The sequence below is a fragment of the Ambystoma mexicanum genome, chromosome 1p (assembly GCF_040938575.1).
Source record: "Ambystoma mexicanum isolate Mex_15411 chromosome 1p, UKY_AmexF1_1, whole genome shotgun sequence".
In the NCBI taxonomy this organism is placed as follows: Eukaryota; Metazoa; Chordata; class Amphibia; order Caudata; family Ambystomatidae; genus Ambystoma; species Ambystoma mexicanum.
The window spans coordinates 497,039,652-497,067,437 of NC_090921.1; positions in this window are offsets into that span (position 1 = coordinate 497,039,652).

The following is a 27,786-nucleotide window of genomic DNA, read 5'->3' on the forward strand; positions in this document are numbered from 1 at the left end:
TGGACATTGGCAAAAAGGCCTCATTTCTAGTGTGTCACAGTTAAAAATCAAATTAAATTACAAAGTGAATCTCAACAGACGAGGTTGGGTGAGCCAAGAAGCCAAGGTCTTATCACACTGGAGTGAACTGACGTTGGATACAAAGCGTTTGAAAGAACACCACTCCTGTTCAGAAGGCATGAACATAACAAGGAAGACATCAGAGGTCTAGTAAAAAATAGTATTAAATGCACCAAATGGCTCGATTCCATGGTCTCCAGTCACGTGGAAGAATGAAGTTGGACGAACGAGGTAGTCACACCTACGCATGAGGGCAGAGTGTGCCCACACTCCTTAAATTTCTCAGAGCACAGTACAAACTCAAGGCCGAGCTTCAAAGCCCTAGTTGACACTAGACCATTGAAGTGATGATGGATTGATTTGCTAATTGGTGGGAAGCTAGTGTTAAGACGAGCTCACCAGCACCTGGATGTTCAGCCTGCAAGCTGCTAGACGTAGGTGGAAAAGTACTGACGGGGGGGTTAGAAGCCAACCAATTGTAGAGGACCACGTAATTAAGGGCCCTATAGTATTTAGTGATATTCATAGTGGCCATTTTGAGGGGAGGGCTTATTTGCCCCACTTGATGTTAGTACCCTATCACTTTCATTCACTGTCCCATACTGATATGGAACATATACTTAGATATTCACTTGGAGCCTTTCACTTCCTTCAATAGGCTTTTGTAGTTTGCCACAGAGGATGACGTTGGTAATGACGCATGTCAAGATGTCACTGATGACGAATGTTCTTTGTAACCTCTGTTTTTTGTAAGATTCGTTGAGTAAGAGGATAAGAAGATTAGTCGAGTGCTGATGTTCGTTGTCCTCCCTGTTTTAGATAATTGACATTAAAACAGCTTTCCTTTTTGCCAAACTACCAGAGTCGTTTTGATTATTGATGTATGAATAAAATCTGTATCCCCATCCATCTCCAGGGTAATTGCTACTCATCAAAAGGACTAGGATATGCAGTTCACTTGGTACTGGAGAGAGGATGTTTTTTCAAGAAATCTATGGACATAAGTAAACTTTAGAGTCCCAGAAATATTGCACGACCTTTGCCATTCGGCTGCCAGGATGTGAAGCTCCCCGTAGATAGTGGTTAGTGTAATTACCAAGACCTTGCAAGGCAAGTGTGATGGTTCCCCTGGTTTGTACAGAAGCCCCTCCCACCTCTACGAGAAGCTGATTGAACGACAGTTTGAATAGGCGGTAAAAGAGGCGTACGATCCAGAGAATCGGAAGATGAACATGCAAATGGTGAATAGAAACTGAGGAGAGTGGCAAATTGATGCATACGTAGTAAATGAAGGGAAGTGATGAAGGAAATAGAGAGTAACGGAGGGAGGTGGGATAAACATAACATGAGAATAAAGGTGTTAAAATGTTGAATAGATATTGACTTGAGTGTGGCCGAACAATAAGAAGTATCGTGAGAGAGGCCACAATAAAGAGGATCCGCCCTATACCTAAGTTTTAAAGAACGTTAGAAGAAATCTTATTCTAGAGTCCCATAGCGGATGACGTAGAAAACGGGTCTGATTCAAGACAGACCCAAAGAGATTGATTTAAGTTCTGTAAGGAGCATTTTCTAGGGGGCAAGACCGATCCCAGAGAAGGGCTTTAGAGACAGATATATGTGATTGGTTGAGTACATCTGTTTGTCCTTTCGTTTTATGCATTTATGTATTTGTATTTGTTTTATTTGTAGAGCGCACCTGGCCCCAAGGCAGCTGGGCGCATATCTTTTGTTACAGTTACATAGGACAAAAAGGTACAAATTACAGGTATTTACATAATGGCAGGCACAGGAAGTTAACAGCCTGAATAAATAGTAGGCATGAAGATAAACGGTAGTACATAATAAATGGCATGCACAGGAAGTTAACAGTCTGAGTAAATGGTAGACAGGAAGGTAAGTGGTAGTACATAATGTTATACATCTTGGGTTGCCAGCCATAACTTGGCTTTGTGCTTAAGAGTGGAAGGATGGATCGATCCTGATAGGATTAGGCAGGGAGTTTCAGAGTTTAGCGGCGAGGACGAGAGCACCAGCTTTTTGAAGTTTGTATCTTGGTACGTTGAGACTTTGAGATTGAGCAGATCTCAATGGGCGTGAGGAAGAGTGATGATCATAGCGGTTTACCAGGTAAATGGTGGCCTGAGTATTCATACATTTATGTGTGAGAGCGAGCATTTTGAGTGATATTCTATGGCTGACTGGTAACCAATGAAGGCTTTGCCTTGTATCTGAGATGTGTGAAGATCTAGGGAAGTTGAGAGCAGCCCTAATAGCATTATTTTGAGTTACCTGGAGTTTGTTTAGGTTGCATTGACTAGTGCCTAGGTACAGAGCATTGCAGTAATCTCATTTAGACATGACCAATGTACTGGCTAGGGTGGTGCTGTTAGGTGTGGTAAGGAAAGGGCGACAGGCTGAAATCAGGTTGCAGGTGTATGCTGAAGCTGCAATGACAGCGTTGGTTTGTCTATTGAGCGAGAGTGTGGAGTCCAGATAGATTGCGAGGGTTTTGGTATTATTAGAGACCTGGATGGTGTTACCATCAATGTTGAAGGCTTTGAAAGCCGGGTCCAGCCTGTTGAGACGGTTTTGTGAGCCAAGGATGAGGAGCTCCGTCTTGTCATCGTTGAGACAGAGCTCATGTTGGGCCATCCAAGCCTGTATGACTTGGATGGCCCAACTATACCTCACTCAGAGCCTTGGTGTCTCTAGTGTGGTCACCCGTAATGGGAATGAGTATCTGAGTGTCATCAGCATAGTTGGTGTATGTGACACCCAGATAGTTAAGTATGTCAAAAAGAGGTTTGGTGAACACATTGTAGAGTGTGGGTGAAACACAAGATCCTTGGGGGACCCCACAGAGGACTGGTGATGGTTTGGCCGAGGCGGATGGGGAGAAGACCCTCATGGACCTATTGTTGAGGAACAATCCGATCTAAGTGGTGGTTTTGTCTGAGAAATGAGCAGCAGTTGTGAGATGCTGGCAGAGGATTTGGTGGTTGACCAAGTCAAAAGCCGCAGATAAATCGAGAAGAAGTAGCAAGGCTAGTTTACCCTTATCTTTGAGGTCCTCAATTTGTGTCTAAATGTTGATAAGTGCAGTCTCAGTTCCATGCTTAGGGCGGAGGCCAGATTGTGTAAGGCCGAGGAGATTATTAGATTCGAGGTAGTCCTGTATCTGCAGATAAGCCGCACAATCTAGGATTTTGAGTAGGGAGGAGACAGTGGTGATCAGCGTATAGTTAGTAGGTACGCTTGTGTCCAAAGTAGGTTTGTTAAAGAGGGGAATGACCCTCGCGTCCTTGAGGTTTTCGGGGACAGGACCAGTATTGAAGGAAGAATTAATAAATAACAGCCGTGATGAAGGGGCTAGTTCGTGAGAAGCTTCCTTGATAATAGCAGCGGGGCATGTATCTCCCTGACAATTGGAGGGTTTAAGCTTAGAGGTGAGAAGTTAAATGGTGCATGAGTGTGAACCAATGGGGAGGTTGTGGGATACTGTAGTGTGTTGTTTTGAAGGCAGTTTGGTTTTTTTGTCATTCATTTTTAACTGGAGCATGGCTATCTTGGTAAAGAGTGCTTTTTGCATGTTGGTGCACCAGGCGCTTTCTTTGCTGCAGGTATCAGGTGGGGAGGAGGGTGACTCGAACTCCAAGATTTTTGAGTAGCTCCTTGGTGTTGGATTTAGCTTGTGTAATGCGAGTGTTGTAGATCTCTTTTTTAGCTTGGAAGATAGCTTTCTTGTAGTTCAGAGTAGCCACACAAAGGTTGTCTTTGTTGGATTGGCAAGGGATACTTTTCCACCGTGATTCGGCGGTTCGTTTTTCTTTGCATAGCGCCCTCAATTGTGGGGTGAACCAAGAGTTGAGATGCGCTCGCTGTTTAGGTTTCCTAAGTTTGGTGGGCGCTATTGTATTTATGGCTCCGAGCATGGTGCGGTTGTAGGCATTCACAAAGATGGTGGGTCGGTACATGAATGTGCAATTTTGTTAAGTCTGGGCAGAATGAGGGGAGAAGTTTGTCACGTGTAATGTCCTTTTTGTTTCTAGTAGGTATTGCAGGTGCGATGTCTTGATTGGTAGGCATGTCAGAGGCTGGGATGTTAAATATGACAGTGTGGTGGTCAGACCACATGCATGGAGTGTTCAGTTCTATATTGAGGTTGCAGTTAAAGTTGGCTACCCAGTCGAGTGTTCGACCTTTGTTATGGGAAGGTTCGCATAAGCGGTGTGCGAAGCCTAAGTTAGAAAGAATACTAGCAATTTCCAGTGCCGGATGGTCGTTGGGGTCGAGGAGTCCAAGGTTAAGGTCGCCAAGCGAGATGATTTGGGAGTTAGGCTTGGTCTTCTCTAGTAAGATGGTAGTATGATCTTCAGAGAAGGTATTGAGGGGGCCTGGAGGTCTGTATACAAGGTGTAGAGTAGCAGTCTTGATAGGAGAGATAGCAAGTTTGACGGATAGTAACTCCGCTGATGTGATTTGTATGTTAGATATGATTCTAATGTTAATGCTGTCTTTGTGTATGAAGGCGACGCCACCGCCTTTGGACAGGCCTGACTTGCGGTTGCATCTGATAATGGAATAAACATTAGGTATAGCGAGGGAAAGGAGAGGGCCAGAAGCAGTATGGAGTCTCAGTGATGGCGATGAAGTCTAGGTCATGGCTAGTAATAAGATGAGCTATGTCGAGTGCGTGAGTCTGTAGGGACCTGGCGTTAATGAGTGCGCCCTTTGATCTTTATTTCTTTGAAAGTATTCAACTTTCAAAAACTAGCAACCACTGGGAATTATCCCCATGAATCGGATTTCAAGGTATTGAAACCTGTACTTAAAGTGGAACCATTAACACAGATTTGCCACTGCGCCCCATCTACTTATTACACTAAGGCAATCCAGCCATGACCATAGATGACATAATATAGTGTCCCATCGATAGAAGAACCTATATTGAAGCGCAGTTTCTATATATTTTAGCGAGGAAGTTCACTGTTTGATGTACTAGGGTATTTTGACCAGAATTATTTTGACTGCCTTGAGAACGACCGAATGGTCGAAACATGTGTCGGCTGTCCTGAAGATCACCTCCCACATACCCAATGGCTTCATTTATACATAATGTTATGGACTGTCCCTTATAACTTTAAGTATTGTGTACTGTAATTTAGGTCTTTTTGCGCAGCTTAGGTACACTCCTCCATTTTTCTATTTTTTTTTTTAGGGCTGGTGGTGGAATGGGAGTAGATCGTAGGGGAGTTTTAGTTGTTTCGTGAGGATTGCACTTGTGGCGCGGTTTGTGTTGAAATCTAGACCTAAGTCTAGAGTTCCTGAAGAGAAGAGAGCAGGGTCAGTTGGGTGTGGGTTTAGAGGCAAAATGCTAAAGCCAGAGGGCAGGAGAGTTGAGGTATGGATTGGAAGCTAGGTCAAATGAGATGAGATGAGTGGAGTGCTGAGTGTGAGTTTGAGCGTGAGAGGTGAGGGTGGCCTGGGGGTAGTAGTACTAGGGTGCCCAGGCATTTTGAGCGATGCGTGGCAAAGGTGAGGTGGTAAGGTATACTTAGTGGTCTCAGTTGGAGTAGGACGGTGGAAGGAGCTACAATGCGGTGCACGTAAAGAACCTGAAGCAGGTGTGTTCACCAATATGATAATGATACCAAGAACGAAGGTGTGTAGCAGCATCAACATAATGAGCAGGTGGTAGGTCCGGCTGGTGGACTGCAGTCAAGGATGAGCAAAGGGCAAGTGGCACAATCGAGGATAAGCAGAAGGCTAATAACATAATCAAAGGTTAGCAGTAGGCCAATAGCACAATCAAAGATTAACAGTAAACTAAAAACATAATCAAAATTAGCAGTAGGCTAATAAGACAATCAAAGATTAGCAGTAAGCTAATAGCACAATCAAAAATTAGCAGTAAACTAATAGCACAATCAAAGATGGGCAGATTGATGATGTCATAACTGAATAAGATTGATGATAAATAGAGAAGCGCAAAGTTGAAAAAGAAATTGTTTAAATTGTACTTGGTGGTTGTTTTTTAGCAAGATTAAAGTAAAAACTGTGACCAAAGGGATTGGAGCTTGCGACGGTTGATGCTCGCTCATATTGTGTTGTTTTCTTGATACATACTTTTAAGTCTGTGATAAAAGCAAACAAGTGATTAACAGGTTAAAAGTGACGAATTGAGAATGTTACTCCACTTGTGCACCTCTGCAAGCAGTTTCCGAAACATGCACCTTAACTTAGACAGTATAGTGCAGAATGGGTTAAAGGAACCGCAGATAAAATGTTTATGCCGTGGCCACAAGGAGGATCACTATCCAAGGCAGTCCTGCAGCATATGATGACATATTTGCATGCAGCATATAGTGGGAAAGAAGTTAGACAAGCGCCTAGCGAGCTTAGACCTCTGGAAAATGTACCAGGAGGAGTGAGATGAGCCGCCTAATATAGATTGGATACTTAATATATGCCAAGAGGGGGCTGAAGAGCTCGCCGCTCCATGCGCCCAGCCTGAAATAAAAAATGAGAATAAAAAAGATGAGTTATACCCATTGAGGGAGCTTAAAGCAGCGGCAGGGTATAGCAACCCGGTTTATGAGTCACCTACGCAAGTAGTGACGAGGGCCCAGAGAAAAATACTGAGAAAGATATAATCTCCAAAGTCCTGAGAGAGAAGGAGAGATGCGATAAGGAAAGAATCGATCGAGCAAGCACATCTCTAGACATAGGAAGAGAAATAAAGAGATGGAAAGGAGAAAGAGATGGAATTGACGAGATAGCGCTCTTACAGAACGAACGAATGGATGGGTGGTCAGATTTTGATTAAACTCGATGGTAAAGGCATGAGGATGTAAGACAAAGAGAAGACCAAGACAAGCAAGATAAAAAGGACAAGGAAAGGGAGCAAAGGGAGGAACGATTGAAAGATGAAGGGGCGAAAAGGAAAGATAGAGACGAAACCAGTTATATCGAGACAACCATGCGAAAAAACAGAGAGCAGACGAGAAAAGGAAACGTGACAATAGACAAAGAACAATTGATGAGCAGGAAAGACTAGAAAGAAAAAGAATAGAAGAGGAAGAGCGAAAGTTTGGAGAAAAAAAGAATACAGAGACGAAGGGATGAGGCGATACAATGGGCAAATGAGAGAAGGGATATGACGAAAAAAGAGGAAGACGGAGTGAGAGAGTAAGCAAGAAAGCGAAGAGAATTTGATGATGATATGGAACGCAAAAGAAGGCAGAGAGAACGCGATCTTGATTGCCTGGAGGAGGAAGTAAGGAATCCTAATCCACAAGTAGCATGGGAGGATATACAAGTCATTACCGGGCACGTCTAGAGCAAATCTAGAAGACAAGTTTGTCTCCAGAAGCATTGGGGAAGCAATCAGTAAAGTATATCATGAAATGAGAGCTCAGAAAGAGTCAAAGGGGAAGGGGAAAAAATGATGGACTCGAGAGCACTCAGTTTTATGACACGGAGGAAGTCTCATGTAGTTCGAGGCAAAATGAGTTGTCTCTAGATAGACTGACTCTGAATAGAGATGGTGAGGAGAGAAGTTGCACGAGTTGGGCACAGGAAATATCAGACGAAGACAGACACCTTCCGTGGGGAAGAAAGAGGTGATGTATGTGGGCCTGAGGGATGCTTTCCTATGGCTAAGGAAGTAAGATGGTCAGAATTAAATGCACCTATGCCTAGGGCGTCAGAACCATTGACGCAGTCAGACCAATCTAAAGGGCAACTCCATGATGAGATGGGGGTGTCGCCACCATATGTGAGCAGATTAAAATCATTCTCAGGAAGAATGCGATGTGGGAGATGAGAATGAGTTTGGGGCTTCGCAGTTTCCCTTTTTTGAAAAGGCAGGGACCAGACCACAGTATATACCATGGCCCCAGATGGATAAGGATAATTTAAGGTGTAAACTAATGGATACATGTTAGAAAAAATGACAGGAGGAAATACATTGGCTATAGGGGATATTAAGGGTCTCCTGATCACCATACTGGGTGAGAGAGCTGATGTTTGGTCAAGGGCAGGATATGCTGGTGTAACTACAGTTAACACTGCTCATGACGGATCACGTTCAATAACTGTAGAGCGGCAGTATGGAAGGCACTTAGAGTACTGTATCCGGACACGTCTGATATCGGTGCTATAATGACGAAAAAGATGCAGGACGGAGATGACCCACTTGTTTAAATTCTAAATTTTCAGGAGGTGTGGGCTTTGGAAACGCACGAAGCTTGGGGAAAGTCTGTACCAGTATTTTATCATATATTATGCCAAGGGCTGCTAGAACCAGTACAAAAGCTGCTCAAGAAGTTAGTGGGTATGGCAGCAAAACCGCGGTCGGAGATTCAGCTGACCATTGCGCGTTATTGTAGACTATTGCAGGAAAAGAATTGCAAAAAAGACGACATGAGAAAAGGTGAAGAGGCAGAGCTAGTGCAGAAAAAATGGTCTAAGTACGCCATTGAAGGGGCAATGTTGACTAGTGTAGACGGATCGAATTCACAGCAAACAGTGAACATTTCGCAGGTGAATAATCAAAGGCAGTTCGATCAAAGCAACGGTGGATTTGCTCCACGGGGAAGAGGATTTCGAGGACGAGGTTGGCAAGTTAATCAAGGGAATTGGCAGAATAATCAGGGAAGCTTTCAGAATAACCAAGGTTTCAGAATATGCAGAATGGTTGTCAGAATATGCAGAATGGGCAGGTTGGGGGACCTCTGCCTATATGTTGGACGTGTGGAATGACAGGGCACCTTGCTCGCATGAGTAGAAGTCAAGGGTTAGTGCAAAATAGCCAATTTTCAAGATGGGGGATGTCAAGTCCGCCTGCATATTCACAGCGAAGTGGAGATGGATTTGCTCTGGAGCACACGATGCAGCAGCAAGTGCTGAGAGTGCAGCAAGGCTTGCAAACGCAGTATGTAGCAGTTAATCCGCCACAAGGGCAATCGCAGCAGTCACCTATGCAGTTTCAGCAAAACACAAGCACAGGACAGTTAATAACTTCTAGAGTAGGGGGTGTCACTGTCAGTGGAGGGAATCCTTTTACGAGTAATGGAATGACAGTACCCACAATAGGACAGCTCACTGGGAGACCTGATGTTTTCAATATTATCTGTGACGCTGAATCCTCATGAGGAACCGAGGGTAGACGTCCGTATAGGAGGCAAAAGTCTTTCTTTTTTTAGTAGACATGTGTGCAACATGCTCATGTATACGAGAGGGATCATTTTCAATGTCTGGCAATGCCATGAATGCTCAGGGGTTCACAGGAGCTACAAGTAGAGTTCCTTTCATTGAAGAATTACCTGTCTCTATACGAGAATGTGACATGAAGGTGCCACTGCTATATTCAAGGCAAACACCTGTTAATATATTGGGACGATATTTAATGAGAAAGTTGAATATGACAATTTCATTTACTGATGAAGGTATAGTGTGTTCAACACCAGGAATGCATTATTTAAATCTGTGTGAAATTATGATGGCTTTTGCAGGACACATAGCTGCAAGAGCAATACTGTTAAAACCAGTGTTTTTTAATTATGGAGTATGCATTTTGTTGTCAAGGCTACCAGTCCTAGTAGGCAAAGCAATGAGAACACCCGATTAATTTTTGTTCAGACCAAGAATACCTATGCTTGAAGAGGAGGGACAAGTATTTCCCTTAAAGCTACAAGCAGCCATAGTGCGAGGAGAAATGGCTTTGCTTGATGGAAATGATATGAAGGCAGGCAATGGTGTGCAGTAATCGCCATAGGGGAGGGTTACAGATTGACTGACGTCACTGGTGAAGATCTGTTTGGAGATCCTCCTTCTGATGATGAAGTAATATATAACATAGACATCACTTACCGGGTAAGAGCAATTAAAAGAGAAGTTCCTCAGAAGATGATGATAGCACAAAAGCATCCTGAGTATTTCAATGAATACATGGCGAAAGTGCCCGCTTCATTATGGACCACAGGCCCCTATGATGTAGGCCTACTGAAGGGGGTTGGAAAAGTGAAGATTAAATTTAAACCAGGAGCAATTTTGCCTCGAGCACAACAGTATCCCATGTCCCGAGAGGCAGACAAAGGTATTTTTAAGACGATTTCCACCATGATGGATCAGGGCATTTTAGTGACGTCAGAGTCACCATGTAATACTGCAGTGTACCCTATCAAAAAATCAAAAGGGGGGTCGTGGCGTTTAATTCAAGATCTTCACCCGATAAACCAGATTGTAGAGGCCGAGGTCCCTCTAGTTCCTAACCTGGCTACAATCCTATGTAATATATCTGTTGGAGCACGATATTTCACAGTGATTGACTTAAAAAACGTGTTTTTCTCAATCCCATTGCACAAAGACTCACAGGATCTGACGTCATTCACGTTCAGACAGACTAAGTTAAAAAGTACTCATGTGATCACCATCGATTTTCAATAGATTCCTACAGATGGACTTAAGCAATATTGATTTGGAAAGCGATGTGTTGCAATACGTAGATGATATTTTAGTTTGCAGCACTTCAGAGGAAGAGTGCAGATGTGATTCTGTTCAGCTGATGATTAAACTCGCTGGCAAAAGATATAAAGTTGACAAAGAAAAGTTACAATATTGTCAACAAGAAGTACTGTACATAGGCCAATTGATCTCACATGAAGGAAAGAAGGTTACAACTGAAAGAGCTGAGGCTATTTTGAAAACGGCCAAGCCACAGAGGATAAAACACTGCATAGATTTTTGGGATTGTGTAACTATGTCAGGGCATGGGTCTTTGACTACAGCTCATATATAAGGCATTTATTGCAGGCTTTAAAGAAAGCACAGGCAACGGAGGAAAAAATCGTGTGGACTGAGGAAATGGAAGAAGGGTTTGACGAATTGAAAAGAGCAATTTGCACAGCTCCAGTTTTAGGTATTCCCAATTATGCTGAGGAATTATTTTTGTTCTCGCATACAGATGGCACTGTTATGACAGCAGACCTTACACAGAGAACCACATTGGGGTACAAGCCTCTTGCATATTACAGTGGAATCTTAGACCCAGTAATGAGTGGTCATTTTCCATGTGAACAGTCTTTAGTTGCCGCCGCGTTCGCTATAGAGAAAGCTGCCAGCATAGTGATGGGATGCTCTATGACGTTATTCGTTAAGCACGCACGATTTGCCATTTTAGAGAAACCAAAAGGCATGTTGACTCCTCAAAGGAGTTTCTGCCTATGAGGTAGTTATATTGAATACAGCGATTAAAATAGTCTGATGTAAATTTGTGAATCCTGCCATGTTTGTAGCTGAGTCAATGACGGAAGGAGAGCTGTACACGATTGCGCAAACTATTAAGAGTTCTATGATGAAATCCCTAGAATAAAAGAGAACGCACGTTGGAAAAGGAGGGGCTACCTCCACACTGATGGCATGCCAGTGCAGCATGCCGCCTCATTGGACAGACTTATTAGGGCACTACAACTCCCAGTAAGCATTGCGGTCGTCAAGTGCGCAGCTCAGACGAAAAAGGCAGACTTTAATTGCATGGATATCAAGCAGAAGATGTTGAGGCCAAGCACGTAGCAAGTACAGACAAAGAGATGATGAATGTTGAGACTCCCAATGTGAATGAGAAAATGATTATGATGACTATATCTGAAAGTTCTAATAACCAGTCAAAAATGCAGTTGGTAGAGGTCCAGGGGCAAGCACCTCAAGAGGAAAAGAGGCGCATCAAAAGTGCTATAATTGTGGTGTTGTGGTGTTGCTCTACACCTAACGTCTCCGTCACGCTGTTCTATTGCCGACCGTGCGGATGCCAAGGCTGTAAGGGCAAGAAGAAGTGACTGCAAGCCGTGAAGGCGAAACGCGGACAAACTACAGACTAAATACTCCAAAGTAATCACTTGCTGAACTTTAAGTTATTACTGCCCTCAGATTAGGGGCTGATCCAACACTGTGAACATGAAATTCCTAGGAAGACACCGTATGAGCGTATTATCACGCCCACCTTCTCTTTTCTTTTTTATTGATCCATTCAGATTCAACGCATGCATTGCCCCGCCCCCATTCTCACAGAGATCCCGGCATCCTTAGAGCACTTCAGATACACGTGCAGATGCGCGTGCACTGGTGCTTATAAGTGTGGTGTTGTGGTGTTTGGGAGTGAGGGGGTGGGGTGAGTGTAATAATTGTTAAAAAAGATTTTGAAATTCCTTCTCTTATAACGTGTATCTGTAAACCTGGTGTAAAAATTGAAACCTCTAGTTGGTTAATGGCGAGTGGACTGAGGAGCATAAGGTGCACTGGTACCGCCTTCTTACAGCCTGCTGCCTTGACTTTCCGTTGTGTACCAAAATGTCTCAGAAGGCAGACTCTTTTGAATCCATTAGTAACATACCCAAAGAAATGGATGCCACAGCTGGGAATGACATAACTCTGGAATTTGCAGATATTGATATGTGTGTTTCAAATTACTTGAAAAGTCCTGATAAGGTGCATGTTAATCAATGATTGAAACTAAGGTTGATGTACAAGTCGACATCGCCGCAAATCTAATGTTGGGTGGAGTACAGCAAACTAAACTAAACTACGGGAAATCCAACAAGCGGATGCATTAATCTGTTGAGTACAGGACTGTCTCAAAATGCCAACTTTGAGTTTTCTAATCTATCTCGAGAATTTGGAGGGAATGAGATGGCGGACTTAGATAATCGGGTTCGGCTATCCATTGGAATGCTAACTCCTCTGATTTCAAACATGAATCACGCCTTACATTCCAAGGATGAGCAGGGTTGTTCGTACTCCCTGAACACTTCCTATCATGTGTTGGAAGGGATAAAAGATCCCTTTAGAGCAAACTACGACCACAAGGGGAGCGGTATAATTAATTCAGGACATATTAATAGGAGTGTCAATTATAATCCATCACAAACAACTGGTATTTATATTGTCTCATCCCCCTCTCCTGTCTCTAACGAACACAACACATTCTCTGTCATCATTCGCATTCTAAATCTGCTTGACAAAGGCCACGACTTGACACATTTAGAATTACGTGACATAAAACATAACATGCAGGAATTTATGTCTAAATGAAACAGACTGGAGGGGTATGTCATGGCTAGAGACACTTGGATGAGTGAACGTTGTATGACAATACAGCCTAAACCAATTATTACCCATGAGCAAGGGACGCAGTGGAATCTAATACCACCTGCAACCCAATGAAGGAATTATTCATACAACGGTCAGAGTTAAATGACGTATTGGATAATGTTTTAAACACCATTAATACAACCAACACTAACATAGCTGATCTCAAAAAAGAAATAGGCATTGCTAAATCTACTGGTGTGAACCAGGTACCACAAATGGAGGTAGTTGAGGTACTTGACAGTCCAACTGCATTGACAAACATTATTGAACAACAAAATAGCGTAGAACTTAGGTTTGCCAAAGAATCCCCTTTGGCAAACCCAGGTTTTCTATCTAGGCGTCACCACAAACTCCAGCAACGAGCAATAAAACATGCTGAGAAAAGGAGATCTGCCAATGAAAAACTAAAAAAAAATAAAACATTAATTTGAACCCTTCAAACTCAGACCCTCCAATGAACGGGGATGAGGATGTAATTGATGTTGATCAACTTTCTAAAGAAAGTCTGCTACATCTCTGTACTGAAGGGGGTGGTGTTAAAGGTGACAACGAGGAACAGAAATTGGTGTTAGTGGGAATGGTCCTTTTAACCACGTTGGTGTGGCACGAAGTGTTGGAGAAACTTGGTGGTAAGAAGCTTAGTTCAAAAAAGGAATGCACTTTATTAGACGACTGTGGAGAAGGGAATTTAAAAACCCAGAAAATATTATCAAAATTCTTCCCGATTAATGGTTGAAAGTGCCCTACTACTACCTCCTCTGATGATAGGGGTTTAAATAAATGTAATACCAACTGCAATGCTCCCATTGTTATTAACCCCTAATTCTTTTATATTCAGAAATATGTTGCAGCTCGGTAAACCGACTCCAATCGCACGAACGCCCAAAATAACGGCTTATCTATTGTTAAGATTGGGGCGGGGAAAAGTAAGGAATTAACTACTGTTGAGGAAAGAAATAAGCATGCTCTACACTCAGAACAACCAATTCGTCTAGAGAGGAGCACAAATGTCCCTGTTGTAGAAAGACTGTTTATTAATTCCAACGATAAGAATGCCAAAAATGATAATAGAAGCGATTTTTAAAAAGTTACCCAATGGTAACGTTACAGTGACGTTGTTGCCACAAGGGGATAGTATTGACCATGGTGAACTGGAGAAAGCATTAAATGATGGCACTCTGTCATTGGAAAGTGCAATTCATTTACTAAAAACCTCACAACCCATTACTATACCTCATGAATCTGCGAACAAATGTACAATGATGGGTTTTCACAATGGGGTACAGACAACAGTTCAAGATACATTAAATCTGACAAGTTGCCTTTCAACTGCGAATAAGCAATCAATTACCAGTAATCCAACTCTTAATGGACCAGATGAATATCAAGCTGCCAAATATCATCAAGATAGTCCAGCAAGTGGTGTTCCAATGTAGGGGTTCAACATAATGGGTCTGGAGGGTTGCAAAGACGTTTTGGGGCAGGCCAGAAGAAACGGGAGATATTTGTTGGATCTAATTTATAGGATTCCATCCCTTAGAATACTAACCTCCTGTGATTTTGATAAAATTGCTTTAGCATCACATAACAACTATAGGATGAAGTGTCATATACTTTCAGAACATGTTCTGAAACTTATCTGGTCCTTTCGACAGGAATTAGCTGACATGGGTTTTGCCCTTCATACTTTTAATGATGTTAAAATTGCCGAAGAATTTCTAGACTATAACCAAAAACAGAGAACTTAAATGAAGAAATTGGGAATTCCCAAGGTGAAAAGTTGTGTATTTCACAACTTCTTGCCATTGCCCGGAAAACTCCCAACCTAGCATGGATGGAACCATTATTAAAAACCATTTTATCTGTGAATCCTGTTCCAAGTACAGCATAGAGCAAGGTGAAGCAGAAATGTAAGCTTCTTTCATGGAATTTGTGTGGATTTTTAAACATCTCAAAATGCATTTTATCCTTTTCATCTAATGAGGCACCAGCCATTATTCTCTCTCAGTAAACCATGAAACTAGATGCATTAGAGGTCCCCGACTACTGTACTTACTGTTCTTTTGCTTTCAAAGGTGTAGAAGGGTGTCCATCTGGAGGGCTGGCAATTAGTATAAACCATTCTATCGATTGTTATTCTAAGATGATTTACTCATCGGAGCAAATTTTGGCAGTAGTGATTGATTTAAAGATAGTGGAATGTAACCCGATTCTGCTGATTTGTCTCTATTGGAATCCTTTAAAATTTGCTATCAATGAGGTAGTCGATGAAATCGACGGATGCTTACAACTTGCACTTACCCTCTATCTCAATTTTCAAGTAATTGTAGGGGGTTCATTATGTAACCATTGCTCCGATGTTGGGAATAAAAAGTATTCTGTAAGATCAAAAGTGATGTGTCAAAGAGGAGACAAATGGCGAGCATATTTTAACGATTGGGAAATGTCATTCGTCCAATTTAAAGAATAATCCTTGAACTATACTTGGCAAAGAGGCACATCATTCTCCATGATTGATTATTTCTGCATTTCTGATTCACTTTTACCATTGATCGAAAGTGCTGTTATAAATGCATTCATGGGGAGTGATCATGCCCCCATCCAATTGTTACTAACTATTGAATATAAAGCCCTTGAGATTAATGATTTTTTACTTGCTGTGGAGACTAAGCGCACTCAAATTTCCTTAAGATAGAATCCTACATTATGTAGGAAACCTATGGAAAGAGTATCAAACGAGTTGCACGGTAGGGAGGATTTCAACTGTTTGGAATGGAAAGACCCACAACTTTGGGATAAACTTGTGGTTGAGGCTATTGACCATGCGTTATCCTATCTTTTAAGAAAACAAAACCGTGTATGACTGATTCCCGGCACCCATTTGACCAAGATATTAAATATCTAAAAAGAAAGAAAAATAGAGACCTAAGAAAACCAAAAAGACAAAACATTAGTATGTCTTAATTTTGGTATCTTAAAAAAGAATTGTACAAATCTACAAGAACAAGATCAAAGAATTACATAAAAGACACCATAATCACCAAAATTGTGACATGATTAGAGCCCTATGTAAGCATAATACAAGATATGTTTTGTCTATTATTAAGACCAACCACTCTACAAGTTGTATTATCTCAAAAAATATTATTCCAGCTCAAACATGGAGGGCTTTTTTTGGTTCCAAGTATCAATTAGTGGACCGTTTTGCACATATTAAATTTAACGTACCAACTAAAGTAACAGCATTAATGATGAAATTGACGATAGCAGATATTGAATGGGGTATCGATCAACTTTCCCACTCTAAAGCAGCGGGTCCTGATCAGATTTCAGCATGAGTATACAAGGCAGATGCAAAATTTTGGGCTACTATACTGAAAATCAAGCTTGATAAGATTTTGATTACCAGAGTTGTTCCAGACTCTTGTGTCTCTGCTATTCTCATCCCTATTTTTTAAAAAGGAGACCCAACATGTCCTGCAAATTATAGGCCTATCTCGTTAACAGACGCAGCAGCAAAAAAATGCAATTCTTGTTGTTTTTGAATAAGATAAACAACTGGAAGTCTTAAACATATATTCCAAGTCTCAAATCGGCTTTAGTAAAGCCATGAGTACTAATTTGAATGTGACGATCATGGCCCACCTACTAGCAGGCACAAAAGCAAAAGAACTTAGTATGCTGTACATTACATTAATTGACATGACGTCTGCTTTCGATATGGTGGTACGTGATTTGTTGTGGACAAAGATGTACAAATCTGGTATACCAGTGTATCTAATTAACTCGATTGACAAATTCCATCAAAACACTTCATCTAAGATTTGAACTATGAAGGAGGGATCATTAACTGACCCAGTTAATTCATATTTGGGATTAAAACAGGGATGTAACTATGCTGCGACATTGTTTAACTTATATCTCAGTGATTTGGTCGAGATATGGGAATCTAATGAAATTTTTCTGGCATGATTATGTTCCTTACAATTGAACTGGATAGTGTTTGCAGACAATATTGTCTTGTTTGATTTGATGCTAGCCGGTTTACAAAGAAAATTGCAAATGTTCTCTGAATATGCTTTTCATAATAATTTCAAACCTAATTCTTCCAAAATGAATATTGTGATTTTCTATTCTGGTAAAAGCTGTAAAAGGAGTTCATGGAATATTGATGGTAAGGTGATTAATCATCCCGAGGAATTTGTTTATCTTGGATATAGGCTGAGCAACTCCTCAATGTTGAAAATTTGAGTGGACCACTTGAATTCTAAGGTAATATATTTTAAAATGTGTTTATTGGCATTTTCAATAACATCGGTTACATATTTCCATGTTGTGCCTTATTCTTGTACAAGTAGAATACATTTTAATTTTAACTTTAACAAACAGTAACAACTGTCTCCTTACAGTGTTCACGTGATTCAGCTTATCTCGTCCCTGGGGGGTAGGGGTGTTCGGTAGGGGGCATTCAGGTTGTTTGCAGGGTGTGGGGGGATGCTTCCCAGAGGCCCGTGGCGTCTCTCATTGGCTCTCATCGGGTCTCCCTGTATGTCTTGCAGGTATGTTCGTTCCAAGCCATTGGCTCAGGGGGGCTTGTCGTCGGAGGGGAGAAACATGTGTCTAGTGAGTTCTTTCCATGCTTCCAAGGCTCTGCTGGACTAATCGGTTGATCTGGCCACGCTTTCTTCCCAGGCCTTGGTCTCAGCCAGGAGCCATCGTTCCGTTTCTCCATGCCATGCTTTATATTGTGGTCCGGCTGTTTTTTTCCAGGACATGGCTATGGTTCGTTTGGTTAATATGCACGTTATGTCCATAAGTCTGACTATGTGCTTTATCTTGGCCAATCTGGGGTAGGTTCCTAGCAAGCACTCCTCCGGTGTCCATTTGTATTTGGTCATACCTGCTTTCTCACATGTCTGTTTCACCTTTTCCCAAAGTGTCTTTGTTTTGGGGCATTCCCACATCATGTGGATTAGGTCTGCTTCCTCCTTATTGCACCAGGTGCAGTTTGACTGCATTTGCTTGCTAAATTTGGCTATCCGTTTCAGGGTTAGGTAGGTTCGGTGCAGCACATTCATCTGTATTTGCCTGAACCGGTGGTTTCTCGACACCTCCTTGGGGAATGTGAGCGCCCGGTTCCACTCCCCCTCTGTCATTTCCCTGCCTATGTCTATTTCCCATTTCCTTTTCATGTCCATGCTTCGGGGGTTAGGTGTATCGCTCAGTTGCCTATTTATTTGGGATATTGGTCTGCAGCCCTCCCCCATGTTGTATAGCAGCGTTAAAAGTGGGTCAGTGTCCGGTTCTTCAGGCCATGTTTCCCACTTGCTTCGTGCCATGGCGCGGATCTTCTGGTACCAGAGAAACTGTCCCGGGTGTATGCCTTCTCTGTCCCGCAGCGTGACAAATTCTTTGAAGGTACCTTCCTCGTATAAATCTCCCCAAATGTAGACCCCTTCCCTTTCCCATGATCTGATTTGTTTCAGGTCTGTGGCCGCTGTGTATAGGTCTGCAATCAGTGGGATCTCTGGTGAGCAGGCCCTCTGCACATGGGTGAGTGTCCTCGCTCTGCGCCAGACTTCCCTCCCCAGGGTGACTATGTGCGGCGTTTCTCCCAGCAACTTCGATGGTGCCCATACCAGTTCTTTCAGGTGGTGAGGGAGGCTCATAGTCTGTAGTAAGGGGTTTTCATCAGTAGGTTCGTCTGAGAGCCATTTAGTTATAAAGCTGAGTTGTGCTGCTAGGTAGTATTTTTCTAAGTTAGGGAGCTGAATGCCACCCCTGGTGTATGGCAGGGTTAGTGTCGACAGTGCTATTTTGTGCCTATTTTCTCCCCATATGAACTCCTTTATCAGCGACTCCAGTAGTCGGAAGAAGGGTTTTTTGATATAGTAGTGTACATTTTGGAACCCATACAGGAATCGCGGTAAAACAATCATCTTAACTATGGAGGCCCTTCCCATCATCGACAGGGGAAGTCACGACCAGAAGTTCATGGACCTGCGTAGGGTCGGAAGTGCTGCCTTTGTGTTGTGTTCATGCATCAGTGTGGGGGTGTGCATTATCTGGATTCCTAGGTATCTGAATTTGGTGGTTTGCCATTTTATCACTACCTTAGGAAGTGCCTCCGTCTCAACGTGTTTTAGGGCCGCCAGGGGGAACGTGCAGGACTTCGACTTATTGAATTGGATCCCAGATACTCTGGAGTAGTTGTCCAGGACTTCCAGCATGACGGGTACGTTGAGGTGTGGGTCTCTAACATATATAAGGACATCATCCGCGTAAAGCGAAATGATGTGGTCTACCCCGCCTAGTCTTATGCCAGCGTCAAAAAACTGCTTCCTAAAATAGATCGCTATGGGTTCCAGCCCCAATATGTACAGCATTGGGGATAGTGGACAGCCCTGCCTGGTCTCTCTTTGTATGTCCCAGGCTTCTGATATGTGTTTCCCAGACTTCACTCTAGCTCTTGGTCCAGTGTACAATATCTGAACCCATCTGATGAACCCGGGTCCGAAGCTGAATTCTCTAAGTACTGCCACTCCCAATAGATGGAGTCGAACGCCTTTATGGCATCTAGGGACATTAGTGCATATAAGCTCCTATCTTCATTAGTTTGGGCCATGATGTGTTGTAGTCTGCGCAGGTTTATTGATGTGTTTCGGCCCGGTATAAAGCCGCACTGGTCGCTGTGTATTATGTCCCCTATTATTCTGGACAGTCGCTTGGCTAGTATTGTTAAAATTTTCGCATCATAATTTAGCATTGCTAGCGGGCGGTAGGAATCGCACAGATCTGCCGGTTTGCCTGGTTTAAGGACCGGGACCACCAGTGTTTCCCTCATGCTTTCGGGCAACACTCCCCTCTCATATGCCTCTCGGTACACCTCATGTAACAGAGGTGTGAGGGAGGGTTTATATGCTTTATAGAACTCCGAGGGCAGGCCGTCAGTGCCAGGTGCCTTGCACGTTGCCAGGGACCGGATAGCTTCTGTTATATCGTCAAGCGTGATTTCAGCATCTAATATCAAAGCTTGTTCGGGTGGTATCTTATGGAGTCCTATCTCATCAAGGGTGTCTGTGATCTGTTCTGGAGGGGCCTGTTCCTCATGTGAGTAGAGTTGTGTGTAGAAGCGTTTAAAGGTGTCGTTTATGTTCTGCTGCGTGTGGTGTGTGTTCGCTTTCTCATCCTGCAGCATGGTAGTGGGGTGTCTAGGCATAGCCAGGCCAACAGCCTGCCCGGTCTGTCCGCCTCTGTGTGTACCCTGTTCGTTTTGGCGGCGTGGTCGAGCTTTTCCAGCCTATTCCATGCTGAATCATTTTCTCCCCTGAGTTTCCGAAGTTCCGCTTCCCTGTTCTGGTCACCTATGGGGGCTGCCTCTAACCTTTCTATCTTCTTTTCCAGCTGGTCTAATTCTTTCCTGAGCTGTCTCCTGATTCCCCCGGCCTTTGCAATGATTTCCCCCCTCATCACCGTTTTCAGGGCGTCCCATACCGTGCTGCTGTGTTCCACACTTCCCGCATTGTTTTCTATGTAGCTATCTATGGAGTCTTGTAGCTCCTCCCTAAAGTCTGGGTCTTTGAGTGCTTCCGCTGGCATTTTCCACATGGGGATCGGAGGTCTGGGGCCATTGTGGTTCCATGTCACCATGAGTGGGGAGTGGTCTGATATGGTTCTTCCTAAATACTGTGCTCCTTCCACCTGGGGTAGGTGTTCTCTGCCTATGAGGATGTGGTCCAGTCTCGTGTATAGTTTGTGCGGGGATGAGTAGTATGAGTATCCTCTCTGTGTTGGGTGTGTTTCACGCCACACATCTGCCAGGTCCAGCCTATCTGTCATTGCAGTCAGGGCCATTGTCGCTGCTGATGGACCCTTCGGGTGGGGGATGGATCTGTCTATTGCCGGATCGCATACACAGTTGAGGTCACCCCCCCAGAGGAGCAGACTATCTCTGTATTGCACGATTTTGGGGTATAGTGAGTCCAGGTGGGCCGGTATATTGCTGTTGGGGAAATAGGAGTTCATTATGCATATTTCTGTCTGCTCTATGTGCCCCCATAGTATCACAAATCTACCCTCCGGATCAACCTCTGATTTTCTCAGGCGGAAAGGGAGCTATGGGTGTATCCAGGTATACACTCCCCTGGCATATTTGGAGTATGCAGTGCCAAAACCCTGCCCCCCCCAGTGTGTTTGGAGTTTGGCCAGTGAGTCAGTCGTGTAGTGGGTCTCCTGTAGTAACGCTATCATCACCCCTTTTCTATTCACGTAGGTCTTAATTCTGTTTCTGCCAATGTATGTCCCCAAACCTCGCACATTCCATGTCAGTATTTTAACTGCTGTTGTGGTCATGGTGGTTCAAAGTGGGCATAGTGTCCGTTCTGCTCCACTCTTTTTGGTGTCCGTGTGCATGGTACTAGCGTTAGTGGCCCTTTCCCTGTGTGGGACAAGATGCAAGTTTCCTCCTCCCTCAGTTCAGTCCCTCTCCCCCTTCTTTTCATTCTTGGAGACTTACCAACAGTAGTAACTTCCATTCTTTTGAATGGGAACAGCAAACCGTGTAACTTTGAACTGCCCCCAGCAGTTGCTTCCAACTTGCAACGCTCGGGGGGGGGGGGGGGGTCCCGAGCCTTCCAGGCCACTCCTGGCCTTCCGGATCAGGATGCGTGTAGGTAGATTGCCTACACAGTTTCCGTGGGGGTGGGTCGTTTTTCCGTGCTCGTGTAGTCCTCTGAGTTCTCGTCCGATTCGGCAATCAACTTGGTAGTGTTCCGTTGGGATCTCATTGTCTGCTTTGGTGGCCTTGCATGGGGGGCCTCGCCTTTCTTATCATAACGGTGGGTGGGTTGTCATCCCATATCCGATTTTAGTGGATCATCTTTGCCTTCGGCCAGGTTGTTATGTTCCAGCCATAGGTTTGCTGCAGCTGGAGTCTCTAGGAATGTCGCTCTTCCTTTGTAGAGGACCTTGAGGCGTGACGGGTAGAGCAACATATACTTTAGGTTGTGCTTCCGTAATTGCGTTTTTATTGGGAGGAAGGAGTTCCTTGCTCGTTGCACTGTGGGTGTGTAGTCCGGATATATGACTATCGTTGAGTCCTTCCGTTTGATTTCTCCTCCTTCTCTTGAATATCGTAATATGGTTTCACGGTCGCGGAAATTCAGAATTTTAGCTATAATTGGTCGTGGGTGTGAGCCTGGCGGTGGGCGTTTTTGAAGGGATCTGTGGGCTCTTTCCACTGAGAACCCTTGGGAGAGCTTCCCTGGGCCTATCTCCTGCAGCAGCAGCGTCTCGACGAAGTCGGTCGGGTCCGGGCCCTCCATGTCCTCGGGAACCCCTAGTATGCGAATATTATTTCGGTGGGCTCGGCCCTCAGCATCTTCGGAGCGCGCCTTCTGCTCAAGCTCCTGGACTTTCGTTTTCAATTCTTGTGTGTCCTCCACAGTGTCTTGTAATGTGTTTTCCGCCACCGTGATCCTCTCAGTGAGGTTACGGGCATCCTGACGCATGAGCTGTATGTCCGATTTCACCTCCTCTATCTTCCCCTCCACCGATGTGCGGAGGGCAGATATTGCCTGTAGGACCTGCGCATGTTTGAGGTCTTCTTCCTTCTGGGAGGGTTCCCCCGAGGTTTCTTGGTCCTGTTGTGGTTGTCTCTGGGGTTTGGCCGTCGTGAATGAGTCCATTGTGACCAGTTTCAGTTTGCTCTTGGGGGGTGACATCTCCCTCCCAGGGTCCCTCCTGTGTCCTTTTCCAGCTCTTGACCCGCAGGTTGTGTGGTCCTGACTTACTGCCTTCAGGTAGTGCTGTGGTTCCGGTGCTACTTGATGGGACCCTTGGGCGGTGCTCCATGTCCAGCCAGTGTCTAGCAGCCCCAATGGTTATATGGGCCTTCTCGCCTCACTGTCCTGCTCGTCGATTTGTGGCTCAGGCTGGTCCTCCTGCTTGCTTGGCCTGGTCCTGGCTTCGTTGGGGCTTGTTCCGTTGGGGAGTATCCCTGTGGCAGTTTCATCAGGCAGTGGTGATTGCCCCGTATCAGTCTTGCTGCTGCCTTCGTCCCGTTAACCTGCCAGTTGGGCCCAGTGTGTGGTTGAGGGTGCCCCTGGCCTCCGATAGCCGGCGGACCTCAGCCGCTTTCAGTGTGGTCTCCCTGGGGGTACGTTGATCGCTCCTGTGCCCCCCAGTGGCCTGGTTGATGCGGTTGCCGTGCTGCCAGGCGGGCCGTGGTTATTGGTGTGGGCCCCCCGCGTTGTCCAGCCTTCCGGGGGCCCAGATTAGGTTGGCCTCTCGCTCCCGGGTGTTGGGAGGTCATGCAGGGCGAGGTTGGGTGCCCCTGCAAGGGGTGTCTTGAGGAGTCTTTGCCCCGTGCGCTGCGTCGTGTTGGGGCCCGTCACCTCCCGCTGTGTGCCCTGTGGCTCCCCTCAGTTGCGGTCCTTCCCGGCCTCACCTGCGTTTGAACTGGTCAGCGTAGCAGGCACGGCTCCGTATCCCCTGCTTCACCGTTCCGCCGGGCGAGTCTTCTTCAGGCCACGCCCGCGCACCGGTTCTCCCTCGATGCGCCGCGGCCGCAGCAGTCCTCAGCCCCAGTTCTCCTCTCTCGGTCTCCTTCTCACATGTGCCAGGGTGTGGTCGACGGAGCAGTCGGGGTGCCCGTCAGTAGCAGCGTCTTCAGCTGCTGCGGCCTGGTGTCCTGATGGGAGCCGCTGTGCTGGGGCACTGCCGGGGGGCTGCGTGCCAGCACCCCGCTCTGCAGCCACAGAGGATTCACTCTCAGTCTCCGCTGCTTGTCCCTGGGTTTGGAGCCTGGGCGAAGCCGGGGATTGCGTAGCCCGGCTCCCCCGCCGGTGCGCAGGAGTACGTTTGCGGGGCTGCGGGCCTCCCCCCGCCGCGGGGCTCGAGTGGTCTGTGTCCGCTCCCGCCTTTCGGGAGCTGCGGCTTCTCTGCACCGGGTTCGCCGGCGTTCACAGTGTTCCGTTCGCTCAGCAACCGGAGCCCAGGGGGTCGGGGATTAGATGGTCCGATCAGTCGGTCGCTGCTGTGGGCTCCACGGGGTCTGGAGTCGGCTGCTGCGTCAGTCATAGCTCGCAGCGGGCGGCGCCATCTTGCTGGCCCCAGGGGCTTGACTTTGGACTCTGCGTTTTCTGTGTTCTCCTTTCCGATTCGGCTCAGGAGTCGGGTCGAGTGATGGGGGTTAGTTCCCCTGCAGGATTATGCAGGCAGATCGTATATTGCAGAGCTAATCAAGCATTATTAGTTCTTTTTGGCAGGATCTCGGACGGAGCTCCAGGGGAGCTTGTCTTTACGGCATGCGTGCAAGCCACGCCCCCATGAATTCTAAGGTAAGACCTCTTTCGAGCCAGATCAAAATCATATTTTCAAAGTATTGCAAATTCTTTTTGATCCCACTATCATGGGCGTAATTTTATGGGGGGACATGGGTGTTTGTCCCCCCCAACTTTCATGGCACACCATTTTGTCCCCATTCATTTGGCTGGGACACCTTTTGTTCAGATGTCATGTCCCCCCCCAACATTTTCAGCAAAGTTACTCCACTGCCCGCTATTGGATTTTCTTATTTTAAAAGTGGAACCTGTTCTATTGTATTCCTTGCATATGTGTTTACATAATGTGAAATGTCAACTTAATTCCATTCAGGGAAAAATGATGAAATCAGCACTTCATTTGTCTGCCTCCATTCCCAACTGTGTAATCCGGCATGAATGTGGATTGATTTCTCTTGCATGTAGATGGTAATGGAGAGCACTAACTAACTATAGTAAGATCACTAATCCACCAAATAATTCACTATATTAGGATCTTAGCCTTATGATCAAGGGTTGTAGCTCCAGCTCACTTATGACATATGGTATTAGCATGAAAAGAATTCTAGTTGAATTGCGCGTAGACATAAATGATTTACATATGCTTTCCTGTTATGTAAAAAAAGCTTTTTGAGTGTTATTGGATGCTTACTATTGAAGAACTATCAAAGTTGAGTACTTATACAGAGTACACAAAGTATTCACGTAAAAGGGAAGGGTGCTGCTTATATCTTGCAATTTTTCCCTGTAGTATTGCACAAATGTTTTATATGAGATTTAAATTGAATCAGATTCACACTCTTGAAAGGGTAAAGCATTGGGGTCTGACTAAACTTACAACGTTGGGTACACATTGTCGATTTCATAATTGCAAAGAACTGTTGAGACTTTGGGAAAAGCACTAATCTTTGCCTTGGTAGCTTTCATAAAGGTGATTGATGATGAATTACTACTATTGTAAACCTTTGGAATTGAATTAATAGTAGTAATTGAATGGATGTGTTTTAGGATCCACTAGAATTGTTAGATTGGTATGTCTGACAAATGTAATATTTTAATGCTTTGTTTTAAAGATTTTTTTTATTTAAATTCTAAACTAATTTGAAAGACATGAAATGTGATCAAAAATATCATTTTGTAATTTCTTTTTGTAAAGGTTTATATTTTTTTGTAACCATATACCAATAAAAAAAGAATTTGTGGACGCGAAGAGGATTTTCTTTAAACCCCTCTGAAGCATTGTGCTGACAAGACAGCACTGGTAAACCGGTGATGCCTGTAGCCTTATTAAAGGTGGCGCTGAAACAGCTTCACCACTCTGCACACACAACTAGGGAGAATCTCGCTGCAACTATTGCTGAGGATTGGTTTGTACCAAATCTATTATAGCATGTTGCAATGTATGTAGTGAATTGTCTTGTGTGTCAGAAATTCACGGCTGGGCATACACTGCGCACAGTTGGGGGAATTATTCCGAGACCTAATGGCCCTTTTCAGCATTTGCATATCGACTATGTTGACATGATACAAATATGTAATGGATATAGATACCTGATTGTAGTGGTGTGGCCCTTTTCAAGGTGGATTGACGCAGGTCCCTGTACACACCCAGATTCCACCTGTGCAGCAAAATTCTTAGTGCAGGAAGTATTTCCCAGATGAGGAGTATGTGAAGTAATGAGCTCAGACAATGGCCCACATTTTGTGAATCAAACATTTGAACAGATCAACGTGTTGCTTGGTATAAAACACAAGTTTTCTTTGGTTTATTGTCCACAAGGAAATGGGATATGTGAGAGTCTCAACGGTTTGCTTAAAGAACGAATAGCCAAATTGAAGCCTACCTTGAAGAAAGGGTGGTTGCTTTGCCTACCACTGGCATTATATGCTTTAAGGAACCAACCGGGTTCTGACCACCATCTCACCCCCCCACGAGATAGTAACAGGAAGACGGTATGAAGCCACCCCTAATGCCTTCATCTAGAGGTAGAAGTGATGCTCAGCCAACTGCAGACTTGCTAGGAATGGAATTGCATGACTATTTGAATTGTATGACTCCAATTATCTCTGTCATTTCAGGTCAGCTACAGCGACACGGGTGTAGGGCAGTACACAACACAGAAGGAGTGTTGCGCCTCTGAATTAATATACTTCGGTACTCCAATAGACAGCAAAATTAGTGGGAATCACTAACCGGGGCAGCCAGCAGGTTCCGAGGACTGCAACACTGTTGAATTGAAAGGTCTCCCGGGAAACCCTGTTCCCTCCTTTGCTGAGATTTCTCAACACAACTCCCAGGGAAAACCCTCCGGGGAAGAAAAACCCTGCTTTGACACGGAGGTGGATCAGTTCGGTAGTCGACTTCCTGGGGTCTGTCCTGCTGTAGTCTGGAAACCGGCTGTGGTCATGATTCGTCCTGAGCAGGAGATAGGAGAGGTAAGTATCCGTACACAGAATGAAAGTTATGAGTTCAGATTGAATAGAAAACTAAACTTACTCCTGAGACAGAGATAATAGCAATTCAGCAATACTCGGGGTATATTCCGATGAGGAGCGGTTCGCTATACCTAACAAATAGGAAGACCGTTTCCGGAAACAGAAGCCAGAGATTAGTATGAGCTGTGGGAGTCGGGTAGAGCAACGGGAATAGATCAATGGGAGCGCCCAGGACACTCACTTCCCGATAATTGTACAGGGTTAAGCAAAGGGATACGGCGAATTGAAGAGAGGATCGATAGGTGGTCTGATGAAGAGAGGGGTTGAAGCGCCTTGCTGGAGAGTAGCGACGCAATTGCTTGACTTCCTGGTTGCACTATATGGAGTCACATGATCGTGTCGGTAAGAATGCAAGAAGCGTACGACATCTGTACCGTTGCTTGCAGAGTTGGCTCCAGAGCAGTCGGCCATGTTAGGTGAGTGAGATTGCATTACACCTTCGTTGTTGTTGCCAAAGCGACCATCGGCGCAAAGGTGTAACAAGGAGATGCTTCAACAAGTAAATCCAAAGAACTCTGTATTCCTCAACTATTCCCTGGAAATGCGGTTCTAATCCGCAACCACACAAGGAAGAAGTGGGATGAACCCTGCTTCAACGGTCCGTTCATTGTGGAGGATGTCACACCGCCTGCTGTCAAAGTGCAGGGCAGGCGTGCTTGGACTTTCCTAGGCAATGTCAAAATCTGCACTGGAGAAACCCCTCTGCCCGCACCCCTACTCGAAGCAAGTACAAGCATCGGGGAAGAACCACAGCACA